General features: G+C 39.0%; 2 non-coding genes across 2 annotated transcripts; one reads left to right on the forward strand and one right to left on the reverse strand.

The window, feature by feature from the left end:
- Positions 1-3164: 3164 nt before the first annotated feature.
- LOC128295012 (small nucleolar RNA R71) lies at positions 3165-3271 on the forward strand. The gene has a single exon (XR_008285319.1). It is a non-coding gene; the product is annotated as a small nucleolar RNA R71 (small nucleolar RNA).
- A 2722-nt stretch (positions 3272-5993) lies between these two features.
- LOC128295030 (small nucleolar RNA R71) lies at positions 5994-6100 on the reverse strand. Its single transcript, XR_008285337.1, has one exon. It is a non-coding gene; the product is annotated as a small nucleolar RNA R71 (small nucleolar RNA).
- Between the last annotated feature and the right edge of the window lie 11789 nt (positions 6101-17889).

Genomic DNA, 17889 nt, shown 5'->3' on the forward strand with positions numbered 1-17889 from the left:
AGTAAATGGGATGAAAAACATTGTTCCTTTGCTGGCCCAGAACGGCTCCAATTGTGAAGTCACTTGCGTCACACATCAATTCGAATGGCAGATCCTAGTCTGGTGTGATATTATGGGTGCCGTAACTAATCGACTCTTCAAATCTTTGAAAGCCTTTAAGTATTCCTCATCAAACTTGAACGTCGAGTCCTTCTCCAACAATTTGCATAAGGGTTTAGCAATTTTGTAGAAGTCCTTGATGAATCTTCGATAGAAACCGACGTGGCCCCAAAAGCTCCTAACACCTTTTACAGATGTTGGAGGTTGGATTTTCTCAATAACATCTACCTTTTCTTTATCTACTTCGATTCCATGTCTCGCTATCTGATCCCCTAGAACAATCCCTTCTCGTACCATGAAATGACACTTTTCCCAGTTGAGTACTAGGTTTGTTTCTTCGTATCGCCTTAGTACCTCGGCTAGATTGGCTAGGAAATCGTTATACATATCTCCAAATACTAAAAAATCATCTATAAAAACTTCCATATACTTCTCAACCATGTCAGTAAAAATAGACATCATACATCTTTGAAATGTAGCAGATGCATTACATAATCCAAATGGCATGTGTCTAAATGCAAATGTACCATATGGGCAGGTGAATGTTGTCTTGTGCTGATCTTTTGATGCTACTGTAATCTGATTATACCCAAAGTATCCATCAAGAAAACAATAATAGTCTCGACCCACGAGTTTATCCAGTATTTGGTCCAAAAATGACAAAGGAAAATGATCTTTCCTAGTCGCCTTGTTCAGCTCCGGTAATCGATGCAAATTCTCTATTCCATAACTGTTCTATCGGTATCAACTCGTTATTTTTGTTTTCAATGATCGTGATACCTCCTTTCTTTGGCACGCACTAGACCGGACTTACCATGAACTATCTGAGATGGAGTAAATTATACCCGCATCTAACAACTTAATGATTTCTTTCTTTACTGCGTCCTTCCTGATGGGGTTCAGTCTTCATTGTCCATCAATCGTCCCTTTCTCACCATCTTCTAGTATGATCTTGCGCATGCATACAGATGGGCTAATACCACGGATATCAGCTATGGTCCATTTGATAGCCCTCTTGAATTGTTTCAACACCAAGATGAGTTTCTCTTATTGCTCAGTAGTTAATTCTGCTGAAACAATCACAGGCAAAGTAGAAGAGTTACCTAAATAAACATATTTTAAATTTGAAGGTAGTACCTTGAGTTCTAATTTAGGTGGCTCCTCGATTGATGCTTTTGGTTAGGCATAATCCCTTTCCTCTAACTCCAAAGATTCAAAGTGGGATTGCGGAATAAATCTCCTTTGATTAGCTTCTAACAAATCTAAGTACTCATCCTCCTCTTCATCATTCGAAAGATCTAATGTCAAAATTTGTTCCAACGGATCCTCCATATAGTTGAGCTCCTTCTCCACTATTAAATCTCCTAAATCAGATACTGCAGAACAATCATCAATTGTGTCAGGAAATCGCATAGACTTAAAAATGTTAAATGTTACCTAATCATTCTGAACATGCATAGTAAGCTCACCTTACTGTACATCAATAAGGGTCCTTCCGATTGCTAAGAACGGTCTTCCTAAGATAATTGGCACTTTTTTGTCTGCTTCAAAGTCTAGGATAACAAAATCAAACGGGAAGATAAATTTATCTACACATACCAATACATTCTCGATTTTTCCTTCTGGATGTACTGAGGATTGATCTGCTAATTGAAGTGTAACCCTAGTAAGTCTAACTTCACCTATCCCCAACTTTCTAAATATTGACATAGGCATCAAGTTCATACTCGTACCCAAGTCACATAGTACCTTACCAAAATATGTTGCTCCAATGTTGCAAGGTATGGTAAAACATCCAGGATCCTTCAATTTTAGGGGTAGTTTGTCTTGAAGATATGCACTGCATTCCTTCGTTAGAGCTACCATCTCAAATTCTCTGAGTCTTCATTTTTTGGACAGGATATCTTTCATGAATTTGACGTAGTTCGGCATTTGCTCAAGTGCTTCAACCAACGGGATGTTGATATGAAGTTGCTTGAGTACGTCTAGAACTTCTTGAATTGAATCTCCTACTTCTGCTTTCGAAGTCTTTGAGGGTATGGTGGTGGTGGTTTCTTTACTAGAACTAGTTGATTCGTCTTCTGTGGCAATTCTACATCTGACGGGGTTGTTAGTTGATCAGAATTAGCTGGTTCTGAAATTACCTTGTTAGTTTTTGCAGATTTTGGTTCTTGTGAAACTAGAATTTCAACGCTCGTTGAACTTTCTCTGATTCTTGAGCATCAGCTTGCTCCTTTTTAGCTTCAATAGTGTTGGGCTATACTTTCTTTCTACTCCTCAATGTTAATGCTTTGCAATGCTCCTTCCCTAGATTCCTCGAATTTTCCATATCACTAGGTAAAGCACCTTGTGGTCGGTTCCTGAGTTTAGTTGCAAGCTGGCCTATTTGGTTTTCTAGGTTTTTCAATGTAACTGCTTGGCTTTGGATTAAGGCGTCATTCTTGGCCATGTATACCTTCAACATATTTTCTAAGCCATTGGATGGTTCAGCTTGGGTTGGTTTCTAAACTTTTTGGGGAAAACTTGGTGGCTGGGTCGATCTAGGTTGGGCGTAAGTATTACTGGTTCCAGCTCCTTGGTTACTCTAGGAAATATTTGAGTGGTTTCACCACGATAGGTTATAAAAATTGGATTGCAGTCCTTGCCTTCCTCGGTTTTGGTTCTGGTTACCTATGTAGTACATGGATTCTAGGTTTGATGGACATTCTTCAAACAAATGTCCTTCCCCACAATAAATACAGGCTATATTTTTAAATTGATTTGGTGGTTGTGCTGCAAAACTATTAGACCCATTAGTAGTAAGATTTTTAAACATTGAGGATATTGATGATACCTGAGATACGAGTGAAGTAAGAACATCTAATTTATGTATTCCAGCAACTCGTCTTCCTGATGCTGCTTGGTTGGTTGGCCATTGGTAATTGTTGCTGGCAATCCTCTCAATAATTTCATAAGCCTCATTATAAGACTTAGAAAGGAGAGCACCATTAGCAGAAGCGTCCACTACCATCCTCGTGTGAGCATTAAGACCATTATAAAATGTCTCAAGTTTGATGAAATGTGGGATTCCATGATGAGGGCACTTTCATAATAACTCTTTGTACCTTAATCATGCCTCATACAAAGACTCATCGTCCATTTGTTGGAAGGCAGTGATCTCATTCCTAAACTTAGCATTCTTGCTAGGTGGGAAATACTTCATAAGGAATCTTTTTGCTAACTCTTGCCATGTGGAAATTGAGTTCGGTGACAATAAGTTCAACCAGGCTCGAGCTTTGTCCCTCAGTGAATATGGGAATAGCTTCAATCATAATGTATCTTCGGGTACTTCGGCTAACTTGAAAGAATCGCTCACCTCCATAAATAGTCTTAAGTGTAGGTGAGGATCTTAGGTAAGCATTCCACTGAATTAGCCCACTGTCTGAAGACTTTGGAACATGACTAGCTTTAGCTCAAGCTGTTGTGCCTCAATTTCGGGTCTCTTAATACCCGGATTAAGATCCTTAAATACTAGCACGGCATACTGTCGTAAAGCTTTATCCCTATCATTAACAATAAGGATAGGATTCTGAGCAAGGTTTCTTCCGTTTCCTTAGATTGGATTTTCAAAGTTCATCTCTTCGGTCCTCCTCTGATTTGCTTGTCTTCTTCACTGTCGAAAAGTTCTTTCTATCTCAGGGTCTGCAGGGAGTAGGTCAATAATTTGGACAATACTCATAAACACCTAAAATAATCACAGAAAAATTAATTAAGTTAAAAATTAAACAGTAAAAAAAAATAAACCAAAATGTAAACTAACAAATTCACAAATAATGACATTTTAAAACAGTCCCTGGCAACGGTGCTAAAAACTTGAAACGAGGAAAATGTGCAAGTGTACATGATAAACCGTAATTTATACACATTTTTACCCCATGCTTAACGCATTTATTTGATGATTTTCCCTTAGAATTGGTGAATTCGATGCTTCTAATGCTTTAATTTCATATTTTATACTTAGGAGAGCATAGAAGAGTGAAAGGAACGAGAAACGGACCAAAAACAAAGAAAATAGGCCAAAGTACAAAATCAACACGGCCTGGACCTCCTCACACAGGCAGACCACACAGCCGTGTCAATTTGGCAGGCTTGAGATCGGCCTGAGATAATCACACACGGGCGTGTTCCTGCAAGCCCAAGTTCAGTCTAATTTGAAAAAGGCTAATTTTGAGGGCTATTAGGCATTCCAAAGCCTATAAATACACCCTAGAGGAGGAAGAAAATGGGACACACAGGGAGGGAGTAAGAAATGACTCCAAGGAAGCCTATTGATCCATCTCAGAAGCTGGATTCATCATCAAGACTGAAGATCTCTCCTCAATTTCCCCTTCAGGAGTTTTGGGTTTTCTTTATGTTTTGTATTCTTTATTATTCTGAGATGTTTTCTTATTTAGTTATGAACTAAAACCCCTAAATACCTAAGGGGAATGAAACCTTAGATAAATCTTGTTATTATTTTCTGAATTGTATGATAAATATTTATCTTGTTCTTAATTATGTGTTCTTAATTCTTGTTTTGATATCCCAGGATATTGATTCAAGATAAGCTCTTATTCAGAGGAGGAATAGACCCTGTCTAAGAGTACATTTGTCATAATTAAGTGGAGTTGTTTGCGCACTTAGACATAGGGTGACAAGATTTTGCCGGATTAGGGTGAAACCTAATAAGGGGATCCATAGATCGAGTTAATGAAACCCTAGGGTGTTAATTAGAGAAAAGTCTCAATTATTCAATCTAGGGATTAGACGTTATTAGTCTTGAATATGGATAATAACATAACTTAGGGATCTCTACGGAACAAGTTAAATGAATAAATCGTCCGATTCAGAGCCAGAATAACAAGTACAGTCTAGGTGGATTTTTCCTTAGGTATTGTCTTAATTCAATTGTTTTCCAAAAGTAATCCCCCAATTCTATTCTCTGTGAATTCTTAATTAGTTAATTAGTTAGTTAAAACAAAACCCCATTATTCTTAGGTTAGATAATAAAAAGACAGTCATTACTAGTACTTTTAGTTCCTTTGGGTTCGACAATCCAGTCTTGCTAAAACTATACTATTGTTCGATAGGTACACTTGCCTACATCGCAATAATAGTTAGTTTCAAGAATGATTAATTATAAATATTTAAACTTATCACGAAATAACGCGATCAAGTTTTTAGCGCCGTTGCCGGGAACTAAGATATTAGGAATGCTAATTTTTTATTACTTTAGCCATCTATTTTTCATGCAATTTAATTTTTTTATTTATTAATTTACTTTTTCTTTCTCTTGGCAAGTTTTTATAGTTTATGACTAGAAGAAGCCCGTCAGGACCACTACTTTTTGAAGAAGAAATCGATCGCACAGTTCGCAGAAACCAAAGAGAAATAAGGCTAAGCTTAAGATACACAGAGAACGAGCAAGAGGACGATACTCAACCCCCAACCGAAGAGATGGCTGAAAACCAAGACAATCAGCTACCTCCTGTAATTACGGTTAATCAAAATCCTGTTCCACGCACTATGTATGATTATGCTAAACCTTCTTTAACAGGAACTGAATCGAGCATAGTTAGACCTGCTGTAGCTACAAATACTTTTGAACTGAAACCTAACACAATTCAAATGATACAACAGTTTGTTCAGTTTCATGGTTTGCAGGATGAAGATCCCAGGCAAATTTTTTGGAACTATGCGATACATTTAAAATTAATGGCATTTCTGATGATGCGATACGTCTTTGGTTGTTTTCCTTTTCATTGAGGAACAAAGCTAAACAATGGTTGAACTCGTTACCACGACAGTCAATCACTACTTGGGAAGAAATGACTGAAAAATTTCTATTAAAATATTTTTCGCCGGCTAAAACGGCTAAATTACGTAATGATATCTCTTTGTTTATGCAGATGGACTTAGAAACTCTTTATGATGCATGGGAGATATACAAAGACTTACTGAGAAGGTGCCCTCACCATGGGTTTTCGTTTTGGCTACAGGTTCAAACCTTCCATAATGGCCTGAATCCTTCGACTCGGCAAATGGTTGACACAGCTGCTGGTGGAACCATCAATAATAAAACACCTGAAGATGCTTATGAGTTTATAGAGGAGATGTCACTGAATAACTATCAATGGCAAGTCATGAGGACAAAGCCAATGAAAACAGCCGATGTTTATAACATCGATTCGGTTACTATGCTGTCAAACCAGGTAGAAATTTTAAATAAAAAGATTGATGGTTTTCTTAGTTCTTCACAGGTTCATCCAGTAATGCAGTGCGAAACAAGTGGAGATGGAACAAGCCATTCGGAATACCAACCTTATGGCCATAACATGGATAATAAGCAGTTAAATTACATGGGTAATAATCCTCGATCTCAAAACAATCCATATAGTAACACTTATAATGCAGGTTGGAGGAACCAACCAAATTTCTCATGGGGAGGTTAAGGAAATCAGAGACCACCTCCAGGCTACCAACAACCACCCTGCCAATAGAGAAGAAATCGAACCTTGAAGAGATGCTGTCTAAATTTATCTCGGTGTCAGAAACCCATTTCTAAAACACTGAGACAGCACTTAAAAATCAACAAGCGTCAATCCAAGGGCTCGAAACTCAGATAGGTTAGCTTTCCAAACTAATCTCCAAACGAATACAAGGTAGCTTGCCAAGTAATACTGAACCCAACCCAAGGGAACAGCTCAACGCGATTAATGTTCAAGATGAAGAAGGATTCGTTGAGCCTGAGCCAGAACCGAGGCAAGAAACTGTGGTAAGCAGAGGTCAAGGTGAGGTAGGTTATAATAAAAACAAATTAGTGAGTGTCGAATATAAACCTCGTGTGCCATACCCCAACGCGACAAGAAAAGACCACTCAGATGAACAATTTGGTAAATTCCTTAAACTCTTAAAAAAATTACACACTAACTTACCGTTTATTGAAGCTCTATCACAGATGCCAAACATAATGAAATTTTTAAAGGAGCTTTTAGCAAATAAGCGGATGTTGGATGAGGCATCGCATGTGGAGCTAAACGTAGTTTGCTCAGCTATTCTCCAGAATAAACTACCAAACAAACTTAAAGATCCAGGGAGTTTTACGATTCCTAGCTTAATTGGTAATTTAGATGTTAATAATGCATTAGCTGATTTAGGGGCTAGTATCAACGTCGTGCCTTACAAAATGTTTAAGCAACTAGGTCTTGGGAAACCCAAACAGACTAGGATGAGCATTCAATTAGCAGATAAAACTATAAGATTTCCTAAAGGTATTATTGAAGATGTACTAATTAAAATAGATAAATTTATATTTCCTATTGACTTCGTTGTTCTAGATATAGAGGAGGATAACAACACCCCTTTGATTTTAGGGAGACCCTTTTTAGCAACTGCTAAAACAACTATTGATGTTGGCACAGGTGAACTCACACTCCGTGCAGGAGACGAAACAATCACTCTTCAAGCTCACAATTCTGGCAACACATCAGAAATTAAAGGTGATCGTTTAACCCATTCTACTAAAACTGACAATATAGTACAACCTACTTTGCAAGAAATGAGTTTGAAGGACGCACATGAGTCATTTTCAAGCAATAGTAGAGGACCTGTTCATGAAGATTGAAGGTTACAAATCGAGGAGCTAGATGAATGGCGGACGCATAAACCGAGAACACACGATAAACCAAAACTATGCCAAGATGAGCTCAATACCTTTCCAAATCAACTTAAGGTTGGAGATAGAGTCTTATTAGATGCCACAGATCCCCACATTGTCACTACCACAGCGAATGAAGAAATCCCTAGTACAGTAATCAGCATTTTCCCATTCGGTACAGTCTAGGTGAGTCATCCCAAGTTCGGCACTTTTAAGGTAAACAACATCCGTTTAAAACCTTATTTTAATGAGATTGATAGCAGGAATAAGGAGTATAAACTCCTCAAACTACCATGATCATTCAACAGAGAGGTAAGTCGAGCTTAGACTATATATAAGCGCTTCTTGGGAGGCAACTCGAGCACTAACTGTATTGACTTCTTTAAAATTTAGTCTTCAACACCTAACTTACTAATGGAGCTCTTGAATACAGGTTTTCCACAGAGACTCGGCCAAGAGCACGGGCGTGCTTAGGGCAGTGTGAAAATAGGGCAACGATTTTCCCAAACATAGCCTATGATAAAACACGAGTGCCGTGCGACGTGGCCGTGGTCGAACTTGCCAAAACAACACAAGCATGTCGTGGTGAACCTGTTAAAACAACACGGACGTGCGACATACCCGTGTCTAGCACCCGTGGTCGAACCTGTTAGATTGACACGGGTGTGGGTCTACATACATGGGCGTGGGAGAAGCGAACGATGCCAGACATGGCCGTGCGACACGACCGTGTACACCCACACGCCCAAGGAACACGGGCGTGTACTAAATGTCCGACGCGCCCAAATTCAAAATTCGCGAATCACACGGGCTGAATTGGGGAACACGAGTGTGTTACCTGGCCATGTGCCCCAAAATCTATAAATACCCTGCACTATTCATTTTCTTTCCCACTCAAAAACCCTAACCCTAGCCGCTGCAATTCCACACGGCCTCCCTGCCACTCTCATGCGCCGCTACCAACTTCATTCTCGACGCCCAATCTCTTCCCTTTAGCATTTGTTTACTCCTTTCTCTTTTATTTCACTGATTTATAATGCTATTTATCATAGTAATCTATATTTTTCATGTTATTTTATCTTTCTATCACACAAATTTCATTTATAGAAAAGGTTATCATCTTTTTCATGTTCAAATTCTTACTCATTACATGATTTCTCTACTCCATTTAATTAGTTAGAAGTGAATATCCATGGTTAGGATAGTTGAAATAATCATGCCTTTTGTGTTGACATTTCTGTTCATTCATATAGTATGTTGCATTCCATTCTTTTCCATTTTTACTTATATCACCATGCTAGTGCCACAAGAATATGCCATTAAACTTATTGTTTTAAGTTAGTTTTAGTAGTTGTGGCCTGAAATTATAATTTTTGTTTAAAATTTGTCTTCGTTTTACTTTGACCACTCATCAAGATGACTTAATGATTCTAATCGCAGGTACCATGTCGTCTTCACGTGGTAAAAAGGCCACTGTCTCTACTTCAAAGAAAAAGAAAGGAGCATCATCTTCCTCGGGTCCTACCGCAGAAGTTCGTCCCATCAGTCCCCAAGAAGCACTATTCCAAATACTCTGGGCCTAACCTTTAATTGCGAGCCGCTGCATCGACTGGGCTGCGATAAAACAAGTTTAGTTGGCTAAAACGATTCGGGCCCTCTTAACAACCAACCATTGGGAGCTGTTCTTTGGGATCATCGAGCCAACATACCTCGAAATCACGATGGAACTATGCTCAACGTTCCATCTTCAGACCGTAATGACAAACTACGATGATCCTGGCACGATCTAAGTTTGCCTAGGCAGGTTCGTCTGCCAGCTTAGGGACCCAGAATTCGGTACGACGCTAGGTTTATATACGGAGGAAATCAAGGAGGAGAATGACTTACATGCTCTCAACCGCCACATCCATCATTCTCCTTTACGGTGCTGGGACGCACTAGTACCGGGTGGGGCCACCTACAATCCTAGCCGCTCCAAGGCATCAGCTCTCCCTCTATCTCTGAGGTACCTACACACCATTTTGGCTCACACGATTACAGGACGGCGAGAGAGCACTGGTGTCGTCAACACTCACGACGCCTACTTTTTATGGTGTTTGTCGTACAGGTACATCATCGACCTTGCCTTTTTCATCGCTCCGTGATTCAGCACCAGATGGAGCGGCATAGGAAGGGGGTCATCTCCATTGGCCCCTATGTTACTTGGTTGGCTTGACACTTCGGGCTCCTCAGCACCGCAGCCCAAGAATCATCCTTAACCCTCATTGGCCAGATGTCTCCACAAGGCATCTGGAGCATGCTTAGCATGAGGATGATCGAAAAGCGCCGAGGAGCCTACCCTCCTCAATATCGTCTCACCCAATCTACCGAGGAGGAGGCCTACGAGGACATTCCTAATGATGTCCCTCCACAACACGAGGACCCACTAACTCAGCCACCACCACCCTCTCGTCCAGTTTATGCGGTGGCTTCATATGCTGATATCTCTGAGCTCCTCACTCGATTTGAGCAGCAGTGTTTTCAATGATTTGACAACATTGATGCTACTTTACAGCAAATTTTTCAGCACCTACACATCTCATCGCCAGTCCCACCTCGCGAACCATCCAGCGATGAAGATGTTTAAAAACATTTATTTATTACTTTATGTTTTTAATTTTTATTAAAACTACTTTTTATTTTTATTAGATTGTAGAATTTATTTTTAATTATCAATTTCGGTTATTTCTTTATGAGTAATTATTCTTCCTAATATCCCCTAAAAAAGTACCTGATTTTATCATAGTTATGTAGAGCTCTTAAGCTCATCATTGCATAGGAGCTGAAAACTCCACTGGGAAAGGTTCTCCATGACCGCCACGTCCTGATCGACCACGACCATAGCTACCACTAGATATAATATTCTTTTGGCGCAGGACTTATGGACTAATGAACCTCTACCACCGCTGGAGTATTCTCCGCCACTCTCACATCGATTACTCTCCAAAACTCCAGTTCGAGTAATTCATCATACAGGAAGTTTCACTTCTCTCCCTATCTTATTTTTATATTCTAATATCTATCTTTGTACATGAAGGGAAATGTACATCTTAAGTGTGGGGGTTATTTATTTCATTATGAGAAAAATACCTGAATGACTGTCTTGTTCTCTTGAAAAGCTCTCATATCATATTTAGGATAAATTTTAATTGATTTATGATTTTGATTGATATATCTTGAATTAAGACATAGGCATTTATGCATTGATTGTTTAAACTTAAAGACGTTAGAGAATCAAGCATGATAAGTTGATTTTTAAGAATTTAAAATTTTAGGTTGTTTCCCCAAAGTTTAGGTATTACTTTGAGTTAGAATTCACAAGTTTTAAACATCAAAAAGCCATAATTTTTGTGAGATTTTGGGCCTTCAAGAGCATCTATTAATTCTTTCATGCTCACTTTTATTATAGCTTTAAGAGTGTCAATATCGAATTGTTATTCTAGAACTTGCTTGATTATGCATGTCAAGACCACACTATTTGATTTGATATGTCAAAATGAGAAAGGCACTTAGGATTAACCCACTCATGCCATGAAAAGCCTCTCTCCACGATTAACTCTTAGTGAACCCCATTGAGCTAATAAGCCATTTCTTGTATTACCCTTAATAGTAACTCTTAACCCATTATTGTTGAAATCCCCTAAATTAATTTGATCCCTATTTTTGTCAAGATTTGAGTTGAATAAATTGCTTATATATGTCTTGTTCTTAATAGTTAGTCTATGTTATTTAACTTGTTCTTAAAAAAAAAAACATGTATACATATTAGTAGTGATCTTTTGTTTGTAAGCTTCAATATTTAAATTCCATAGTCAGAGAAGGAGTTATGTTGTATGTAAGTGATGATTAAATATTTTTCTAGTTAAGTAATTTTTCAACTCAATCTTGATTCTAACCTTTTCTTTCAGCTTGTGACCACACCCCCTAACCAAGTCTCATTACAACCCTCTAAAGACCTTTTGATTGATGTATCATCTCAATTTATAGTGGTGGAGATTTGATTTTCATGCAAGCCTATGGTAATGACTTTTCATTATTGACTATTGAGTGCTTCATTTATTTTCCTTAAACACCTCGAGTGATTTGAGTGAATCTTTAGTGAGGATGTAAAACTCTGTGACATTTTGAATACAAGGTAATTACCTAGACGAGGGGAGACACCTATGTTTTCAGAATAAAATGCTCAACTTGGAATGTTTGAAACTTTGATGTTCTTTTAGTTGAATTCTCAACGTATGAATACATATGGATTATTTTGAGATATTATCAATAAAAATTATAAGTTGAGAAAAAAATATTTTGATTTTGAGTTGAGAATTTTGCTTGAGGACAAGCAAATGCTTAAGTGTGGGGGTATTTGATAAACCGTAATTTATATATATTTTTACCCCATTCTTAACGCATTTATTGGATGATTTTCCCTTAGAATTGATCAATTCGATGCTCCTAATGCTTTAATTTCATGTTTTATACTTAGGAGAGCATAGGAGAGTGAAAGGAATGAGAAATGGTGTAACACCCCGAACCCGAGACCATCGCCGGTGTCGGACACGAGGGGTTAGCAAGCCAAGTTCACTTGTTTTGCCCATCCATTGGACATTTCTAGTCAGGCTGGAAAAACTGCGTCACTGTCGCCTTAAAAATCATATCTCGAGTTTCAAAACTCGGAAACTGGTTTCGTAAATTTTCCCTGAATTTAGACTCATATATCCATCCATGGATTTATTTCTAGAATTTTTGGTCGGGCAAATTGGTACAGTTTATTAGTTAAAGTCACCCATGTTACAGGGATCGACTGCTCTGACCTTCGCGCGGTATAACTTGAATATCTCTCTGTACAGAGCTTTAATTCTGGTGCCGTTTGTTTCTAATGAAACTATACTCAAAATGGAATCTGTACATATAAGGTATGTCTCATAATTCTTTCTGGATAATTTATAGTAAATTTTTAAAGTTGCGACAGGGAACCCAGAAACCGTTCTGGCCCTGTCTCACAATAGCTTTAATATCTCTTAACATGTAACTCCTATGACCATTTCGTTTCTTCCATATGAAAATAGACTCATCAATGTTCATTTACATAGCTGATTCACTATTTAATACCATTCCTACAAATTTTGGTGATTTTTCACATTCACGTTACTGCAGCTGGCAGCATCTGTTTTTGAGGTAGGTCTTACCTATTTTCTAGTCTCCATGAACCAACTAGTCTTGCCTTACATAGGTCCACATATGATCATTTTAACCATGCCAATGGCTGATCATGTGACCAACATTCCCATTTCCAATTCATAGTCACATCATGACACCATATATATATATACAAACCGCAAATAGTTTAAGTTGATACTTCACTATTACGAGCCATTTTCGCATGGCCGTACACATATACATCATAACATATTTAAACCAACAAGGGTAGTCCTATACATGCCATTTCAAGTTCAACCAAGAATTTATACCAAAATGGGGGCTTGATAGTGTGGATGACTTGACTTCAACGATCCCGAATCCGATTGCTATCGGCGAAATCTAGAAAAGCGAGAGCCAAAGCAGCGGAGTAAGCATTTTTATGCTTAGTAAGTCTCAAGGAATATAATCAACTCTAATTACAGCAATACATTCACATAGTTAAATGCATCATTTCATTAATGCACATTCACATAATCATACTTACTTCACCATCCCAACTCTTATGTTCATACACAAATAACGGCTTCATTAAGGCCGATAACTCGTTCCATCATAGGAGCGGATATTCACACGCTCTTACTCCTAGCGCAAAGCACACACCGCACTTACCTTGTCATTGGGAAATTTCACAAGTGCATTAGCTGAAATTTTCCAGCAAGCTTATAATTTTCAAATCACATACCTTCGAGTTTAACGGATGTCGCTACTCGATCAATCGCCTTGGGACATAGCCGGTTATGGTAACCCGCACCAAGGCCTACGGGACTTAACCCGGATATCACGATTTGCACAAATGCCTTGGTCTTAGCCGGATAGAATGACTTCGCACGAATGCCTTGGTCTTAGCCGGATGTAGCCACTAGCACAATTGCCTTGGTCTTAACCGGTTACAATTTCCAGCATAATTGTCTTTGGGGCTTAGCCGGATATCATTCAATTTCTCATGCACACATACATCAATGATCATTGGACATACATATTTATTTTCGTTACTAAGGCTCAAACACAATTATAATCACTAACATAATCGCCTTCGGGACTTAGCCGGGTATCATTCGAATACTCATACACACATAAATCAATAATCGATACATCCATATTTCATTCCACATAATTCAAGTAAGGTCACTTCTTGAGGACTTACCTCGGATGTTGTCGAGCGGCTTTTACGACTATTCGATTACTTTTTCCTTCCCTTGTCCAATTGTGGCCCTCTTAGCTCTTGAGCTAATTCAAACAAATTCAATTTATCAAAACCTCATTGTGCTAGCTTATGGCGAATATGACAAGGAATTTAAATGGTCATATGGCCACCCTTTAGCTTGAATACACAATGGTCATGCACATTTTATACTACATCAAGCAATTCAATACAATTTATTCGAGCATCAAGGAAAAGCTAAGGCCTTCAATAGGCTACCCAAGGCGAATATACTTGTCCATGTTGAGGCCAATTATGCACTTAATACCACACAAAAACAGCATGCATTTTACTAGTTAATGCTTTGCATATTGTAGCTCAAAACTTACAATATAGCATCAAGCACTCATATGTGTGCTAGGCGAATGTGCTTACAATTTCACAATTATTCTTCAACATCTTCTTCTTTAAACAAACTTATTCATCACTTCCTTCATAACCAAAACATCATGTGCAAACATATATATACATATATGAGCATGGCGAATTTCAAGGTGTCCATAGCCATCCAAAACACAAATTTTAACTAACATGCAAGAAGCATGAACCATGCTCATGAATGCATCATGGCGAATATGACAATCATGCTCCTTTTCAACTTCAATCATGATAAAACAAAAGAAAGCTCAAAATCTTACTCAAGAGTAGACAATCCATCATTGCATGCATCATCATCAAGCTTCACACTTAGCATGCAATGGCTTTATCACCATAACAACTTTGGCCAAATACCATTTCCATGGCTTAACAAAGATTTGAGCCATGGCTAACATGCACATCAAGTTAGCAACCAAAACATGCATGAAACTCCTAACACAACCTCATACATACCTTAATCTTGATGCAAACTTAGCCAAATCTCCTTCTAGATCTCTTCCAAACCAAGCATGAAGCAAAAATCCTCCTTCTTCCTTAGTTTTGGCTCAAAGAAAGGATGAACAAAATTTTTTCTTTCCTTCTCTACAACTCACGGCAATGGGGGATTACCACACTCACACACATTTTTTTTCATTTTTTATCACCCATACACCTTTGTTTATTATTTCACCCTAATGCACCAACAAAACATGTTTCATGACATGTTTAGCCCATCCTCCTTGTCATGGCCGGCCACCACCTATAAAGGGGAATTTGACATGCAAGTCCATTATTTTGCATGCATGCTTTAATTAGTCATCACACATTTCCTATCATACTTTCAAAGTTCATTACTAAGTCCTTTCTTGTGGAATTCACCCTTATAACACTAAATCAATCATCATAAAATGTCATACATGAGCACACACATATTATAGGCATCAAAATAAATTTTTAATTATTTTTATGCCTCGGTTTTGTGGTCCCGAGACCACCTTCCGACTAGGGTCAATTTTGGGCTATCACAACTCTCCCCCACTTAAGAAATTTTCGTCCCCGGAAATCTTACCGGTAAATAGGTTTGGATATCGCTCTTTCATAGAGTTCTCGATCTCCCAAGTAGCTTCTTCTATCCTGTGCTTGAGCCATAACACTTTTACTAGCGGAACCCGCTTGTTTCACAACTCTTTCACTTCTCGTGATAGGATACGAATCGGTTCTTCCTCATAACTCATATTAGCTTGAATTTCAATTTCGATGGACTAATCACGCGATGGATCGGATCTATAGCGTCAAGCATCAAACGTGAAAGACATCGTGAACCTTTTCGAGTTCAGGGGCAAAATCAAACGATATGCCTTTGGATCGACTCGCTCGGATATCTCATATGGCCCAACGAACCTCGGGCTCAACTTGCCCTTACGGTACGAATCTCGAGTATCTTTTCCAAGGCGATACCTTGAGAAACACTTTATCACCCACGATACTCGATATCCTTACGCTTCAGTCCGCGCACGACTTCGACGATCGAAGGCTATCTTGGACTTTCACGGATTACTTTCACTTTCTGTTCAGCATCCCTAATCAAATCCACCCCGAAAATCTTGCTTTCACCGAGCTCAGTCCAAAACAATGGTGTACGGCATTTATGACCGTACAAGGCCTCGTAGGGTGCCATCTTAATACTTGATTGAAAGCTGTTGTTGTAAGCGAATTCAATCAACGGCAAATACCGTTCCCATGAACCACTAAACTCGAGGACGCAACATCTTAACATATCCTCAAGTATCTGAATTATCCGCTCGAATTGACCATCGGTTTGGGGTGAAAGGCGGTGCTGAAATGCAACTTGGTACCCAAAGCTTCTTGCAACTTTTTCCAAAATCGCGAGGTAAATCTCGGATCTCTATCCGACACGATGGAAATAGGCACCCCGTGTAATCTCACAATCTGAGAAACGTACAATTCAGCTAATTTGTCCATTGAAAAATCCGTACGTACGGGAACAAAGTGGGCCGACTTAGTCAATCGATCTACCACGACCCAAACCGCATCCTTCTTACTTGCTGACAATGGCAGTCCGGATACAAAGTCCATTGTGACTCGATCCCATTTCCACTCGGGTATCGTGATTGGCTGAAGTAATCCTGAAGGCACCTGATGTTCCGCTTTCACTTGTTGACATATTAAACATCTCGAAACAAAGTCGGAGATGTCTCGCTTCATACCATGCCACCAAAACCGACGTTTCAAATCATTGTCATCTTCGTACTCCCCGGGTGGATTGCCATTCGGCTACAATGGGCTTCATTCAGAATTATCGAAATGAGTTCCGAATTCTTTGGAACACACAGACGACTTTTGAACCTCAAACAATCTCATCATCGATTTGAAACTCTGAATCCTTGTTCGGAACACACTCAGCCCGTTTTACAGCCAACTCGTCGTCGACTTTCTGAGCTTCTCGAATTTTGATGTATCAATAGTGGTTTGGCTTTCAATTCAGCTACTAACACACTATCGGATCGAACAGACAAGTGCACGTTCATCGTTCGTAAAGCGAATAATGATTTACGACTCAAGGCATCCGCAACCACATTCGCCTTTCCCGGGTGATAGTCAATGACCAGCTCGTAATCCTTTAACAGCTCGAGCCAACGTCTTTGTCGCAGATTTAAGTCTCTTTGGATCATCAAATATTTGAGACTTTTGTGATCCGAGTATACATGGCACCTTTCACCAAATAAGTAATGTCGCCAAATCTTTAAGGCGAATACGATGGCGGCCAATTCGAGATCATGAGTTGGATAATTTTTCTCATGTGGCTTTAATTGTCTCGACGCATAGGCCACAACTCGACCTTCTTGCATTAATACGCAACCTAACCCAAGTAGAGAGGCGTCGCTATAGATGACAAACTCTTTCCGGACTCGGGTTGCACTAGAATTGGGGCTTCATCAAATAAGTTTTCGTTGATCGAAACTTTTTGGCATTTCTCCGTCCATTCGAACTTAACATCCTTTTGGAGTAAGCCGTCATCGGCGTGGCTATCGTTGAGAAGCCTTTACAAATCGTCGGTAATAACCAAGCAAGCCCCAAAAAGCTCAGAACCTCGGTAATATTTCTGAGGCTTCCAATTAAGTATGGCTGAAATTTTATTCGGTCGACTCGAATACGATCTGAATACCACATGACCCAAGAAGCTAACCTCTTAACCGAACTCACACTTGTGAACTTAGCATATAATTGCTTATCCGTAAAATTTGCAAGACTAACTGCGGTGTTCAAACATGTTCGGTCTCATTTCTTGAATAGACCAAGATGT

The sequence above is a fragment of the Gossypium arboreum genome, chromosome 6, assembly GCF_025698485.1.
Source record: "Gossypium arboreum isolate Shixiya-1 chromosome 6, ASM2569848v2, whole genome shotgun sequence".
In the NCBI taxonomy this organism is placed as follows: domain Eukaryota; kingdom Viridiplantae; phylum Streptophyta; class Magnoliopsida; order Malvales; family Malvaceae; genus Gossypium; species Gossypium arboreum.